This window comes from Triticum aestivum, chromosome 4A (assembly GCF_018294505.1).
Source record: "Triticum aestivum cultivar Chinese Spring chromosome 4A, IWGSC CS RefSeq v2.1, whole genome shotgun sequence".
In the NCBI taxonomy this organism is placed as follows: Eukaryota; Viridiplantae; Streptophyta; class Magnoliopsida; order Poales; family Poaceae; genus Triticum; species Triticum aestivum.
This window is the reverse complement of record NC_057803.1, coordinates 656,801,310-656,806,737: the sequence shown is the minus strand read 5'-3', so window position 1 is coordinate 656,806,737 and position 5,428 is coordinate 656,801,310.

Sequence of the window (5,428 nt, the reverse complement as noted above, 5' to 3'; positions counted from 1 at the left end):
CCCATGTCAAAAAGAAGAGCTGGGATCGTGCGTTCGTGTTCAGTATGTTTGTAGTGACACGTTGCTCGGAGAGGCATGTGCGTGAATCAATTGGAGGCATGGAGTCCGACTTGTTGCCACTGTCCGATGTCACTGTTCTCGCAGCGACATCACTTAAAAAATATTACTCCCTCTGTTCAGTTTTATAAGGCGTTGTAGACACTTCAGACAGCGTGCAAAAGTCGACCCCAACCCGTCTTTCCAGATCCACCACACCCGTCGCTCCTAGATGGAGTCTGATGCTTCTCGTACCAAGAGGGCAAGGCTCGTGCCACCGGCGATGCATTCCGCTAGGTATTTGGCGGTACCGGCGGGGACCGGTGAGGGTCCGCCCACCGGATCTGAGGAGCACAGGAAAAAAACTCGTCCAGACCGCATCAGCAATCTCCCGGACGTCATTCTAGGTGAGATCATCTATCGTCTCCCCATTAGGGATAGCATCCGTACTCGCATCCTCGCTCATCAATGGCGTACTTTATGGCCCACCGCTCCTCTGAATCTCGACTCCGTGAGATCCTTGCCGCTTGTCTTTTTAAGCCTCTAGAAACAGTTCACATCGAGAAAATCTTCGTGGCACCTCCTACCTGGGAGCTCGCCCGCGAAAGGCACTTCGGAACTCGGTGCCCTCACGAAATCTGGCACTGACCCTCTCCGCCCATGGGGGCGCAGTTCACCGTCTCTGCATACCGGCATGCTATCTCCAGTCCAGACCCTCCATCGTTGACGCCTGGCTGAACAATCTCCAGGTGCTCGAGTTCTATTACACGTTCCCATCGTGAGAGAGTGTGTCGTACGACCACTCACACAACCATCATCCGCACCTTTTGCACCCACGTCCTTCTCTCGCTTTGCATCCTCCCTACACGCCGCCACCTTTGCTCTTTGCCAAATACCAGACAGTTACGTTCAGGCTCTTAAACTACCACTGCTCAAGAGACTTTCACTTGTGGACATTGGTATATCAGACATCTCGCTTGAAAGCATAATCCACTCTAGTTGCCCCGCACTCCGGTGCCTTCTGCTTACTTGGAATATGGAAAGCCATTGCATATGAATAAACTCACGTAACCTTGTAAGCATTGGAATTCGCTGTGGACATGGCGAACTTGTTATAGAGGATGCCCCGTCACTTCAGCGTTTGCTTAACGATATTATCAGCAGCAACTTGCTAATAACTGTCATGTCTGCACCTAAACTGGAGACTCTGGGAAAATTCCATGATTTTTTCTCTGAATCCAAGGTCACGCGTAACCCTACAGTTATCCAGGTACCTAGTTTTCAGCTGCATTTGTCCGAGTAAACAAATTTCATGTAATAGAACCTTTTGTTCAATTTTTAAAATTGTTATGCATGCACCACACAGGGTTTGCCGGCAGTCAGCCTGTCAACAGTGCTTCAAACGGTCAAGACTTTGCTTGTCAAGGTGTGTTATGAAGTGGACGTGGCCGTTTCCCTCATGCAATGCTTTCGAAGCCTTGAGAACTTGTTTATCGAGGTGATGATTCTCGCACACATTGAAAACCCATAACATGCATATTGTACTACTTCTACTGTATGTCTTAAAAAGCTTGTCTAGCACTCGTCTGTAAATTGATGCACCCGTGGCTAGACATGTTTTAGTATTACATACACCCGTATGTACAAAAAAACCAATAAATACTTTACACTGGATGCTCTTTCGACAGAATCTCTATTTTTAGAGCTTAAGTATTTTCATTCTTCAGGTACATATAGGGAGGACTCTATTGCGGAGAAACAAATACATGGCGTCGTAAGCACCAACCGTTTGTCAAACGAGATGACTTTCGTTTGAAGATAGTTACGCTGGATGACTATGAACCCTGCTTGGTAAACATTGAATTTCTGAGATTCTTTGTTCTGAGTGCAAGCAAGCTTAAGACCATGAGGCTTAACTACCGTTTCGACCAAGACTTCACGGAAGAATTTTATGAAAAGCATCAAAAGGATCTTCTGTGGCACAAAGAGGCTTCTGAACATGCTCGCCTTATATTATCAGGAGCATGCAAGCACCGGTTCTTTTATTTAAAACTCATGCGTGTTGAATACCTGGATTTGACGGACCCATTCAACTGTGATTTCTGAATACAAAGCTAGAGTAAGTTGTTCAAGGTTGCAGGTTTACATGTTGTTGCGCCCTTTTGAACGTGCATTTTGTCTAAACATGAACAGACAACCCTTGTAGTATTTTGTACCGTCTGTAAGCTTGCCATAACAATCCTTGACCAAAAAGTGTTGTGACTATGCAAATGAAAGTGTTGTGACTGTGCAAACGTCTGTGCCTTCAAGCACATTGAATGTTTCAGCGGAAAGATTCTGAGTATTTTACCGGCACGACACTGACTCTTTGTTAGTACAGCACCATATTCCCACTGATAATGAACTCATCGGTAGGAACCTTTCCAATACCGAAGCAAGTCCGTGATTCGTAGGCCAATAAAACCATGTGTGTCGTGACATGCCGGCTGTTCTTCGTCTTGAGTTCAGACTTTCCCTATAAACTTCACAATCCTGATTTTCTAACTGAGTACCAAGAAGGTTGGTACACGTACCAGTAGAGGCCTTACTTCGGCGCCTTCTGCGCACACTTTTCTGCACCCAGAGAGGGTTTATACTGAGCCAGGCCTAGAGAAACACCACGCCCGTGCATGTGGTGGCTCCCCAACAGTGCCTCTGGCGCCCGCCTGCATGTACGTGCCTCAGGTCACATAAGCCGTGACTGTTGGGTTGACACTCGTGCCTACAGTGTTTCAATACACGTGCCTCACATGGCACTTGCCGTGACCGTTGTGGTTGCAGAGAATACACGCCCGTGCCTCCGAAGCTGAGTATTCGGATCCATGCCTCTGCCACCGTTGTTTTGTGCATTAAGAGGGTTGACAATTGTACTTGCCTGTAGAGGCTAGACTTCGGTGCCTCCGGATCCTGCACCCTCGTGCCTGGCGTGCCATGAGCCGTGGCTTTTACGTTCCCCTGGAGACACACGGGACGTGGATCCACAGACTCCACAGCCGTGTCTCTTCAACTGAGATTTCGCAGCCATGCCTCTGCCACCACACTTTTGTGCATCCAGGGAGTTGATACCTATGTCTGCAGAGGCTTCAATGGGGTCGGTGCCTCCAGAGACTGCAATTAGGTGCCCCCAACGCCTGCACGCACGTGCCTCATAGGACACTTGCCACCGTGTCGTGGCTCTTTAATAGAGTATGCTGACCCAGAGAAGGTTACTGACTTCGTCGCCTTCTGCGCACACTTTTGTGCACCCAGAGAGGGTTTATACTGAGCCAGGCCTGGAGAAACACCACGCCCATGCGTGTAGTGGCTCCCCAACAGTGCCTTCGGCGCCCACCTGCATCTACGTGCCTCACGTCACATAAGCCGTGACTGTTGGCTTGACACTCGTGCCTAAGAGGCTTCATTTCCGTGCCTCCGGTGTTTCAATACACGTGCCTCACATGACACTTGCCGTGACCGTTGTGGTTGCAGAGAATACACACCCGTGCCTCCATAGCTGACTATTCGGATCCATGCCTCTGCCACTGTAATTTTGTGCATCCACATGGTTGACAATCGTACGTGCCTGTAGAGGCCAGACTTCGGTGCTTCCGGAGCCTACACCCTTGTGCCTCACGTGCCATGAGCCGTGGCTTTTATGTTCCCCTGAAGACACACGGGACGTGGATCCAGAGAATCCACAACCATGTCTTTTCAACTGAGAGTTCGTAGCTATGCCTCTGCAGTCACACTTTTGTGCATCCTGGGAGTTGATACCTTTGTCTGTAGAGGCTTCAATGGGGTCGATGCCTGCACAGACTGCGATTAGGTGCCCCCAGCGCCTCCACGCACGTGCCTCACATGACACTTGCCACCGTGTCGTGGCTCCACACCACCGTGTCTCTACAGACCGCACAACTGTGCATCCCTAACTAAGTATGCCGAACCTTGGCTCTGCCACCAAACTTCTGTTTTGTCTGCACGGTTGATAGCCGTGCCTCATCCAGATGCACGTCCGTCCAAGCCGTGACTATTCCACCACGTCCGTCGAAATCTTATAGATTAGGTAAGTATATATATTGTCGTCTTTGTGAATCGTATAACCCTAGCCCTCTTCCTAGATCCACTGCATAGGGAGCTGCATCGGAGGCAGCACGAGCTCGGCAATGGAGACGAGGAAGCGTGCCTCTAGCAACAAGAAGACGAGGTTCGCGGCTGTACCTGTGCCCTCTAAGCTCGTTAAGAGGAGCGACCGTGGCCCGACCACTGGATCCGAGAACCTTGTTGAGTCTGGTCCGGACCGCATCAGCGATCTCCCGGATGCCCTCCTCGGCGAGATCATCTCTCGTCTTCCCATAAAGGAAGGCATGTGCACACAAGTGCTCGCATCTCGGTGGCGCCGCATATGGCACACCGCACCACTTGAGATCGACTTCCATGTGATCCTTGATACTCGTTCTATGAGATCTCTGGAAAAAATCTGCTGCCAAATAATATGCGTTCTCCCGGGCAAGCAAACCGTCCTGGAAACATACCTCGGAACACAATGCCGACATCTTAGCTGCAACTATCGCGGAGAATCTATCGCCGATGATTTCAGTCTTCATGTATCTGTCCCTCTCCGATCACGAGGGCCCGATTCGCCGCCTCTGCATCCCGACAAGCTACCTCCAGTGCCAACCTTGTGGTATCTATGAGTTATTCCTGTCTCTGAATCTGGACCAACTCCAGGTTTTAGAGTTCTATCATATATTCTCAAATTTCTTCTATACAGGGCCATCAGCAGTCAGAATCCCTTCTTCTATGTCATCCCCACCGGCATCCATCTCTATATTTCGCTCGTCTCTCCACACCGTCACCTTTGCCATGTGCAAACTAGAAGACAATCTAGTAGAAATGCTTTGCCTCCCACTGCTCAGGAGACTTTCGCTGGTGGAGGTTTATATATCGGATGTCTCCTTGCGGAAGTTCATCCACCACGGTTGCCCTGCCCTGCAGTGCCTTTGCAACAAGAAATTCACCTGTCTACGAATAAAATCAGCTAGGCTTGTAAGCATTGGCATTCGTTCCGATGAAGGAAAACTGATCATTGAGGATGCGCCTTGCCTCCGGAGACCGCTACATGATTCTGTAGATGCACAACTACAAATAACAGTTGTGTCCGCGCCTGTGTTGGACACACTGGGAATTTTTTTTGAATTTCCCGACGAAACAAATATCGTCATTGGTTCTACAGTTATTCAGGTACTGCCTCTGCATGTTACTTTGATATGCGTTATTCAAAAGCACTTGAGATTCACATCCACGAGCTAATAGTATCTCGTTATGTGCTCAATGAAGGGTCTCTACATAAGTAGCCTACACGCGGTGCTGGATT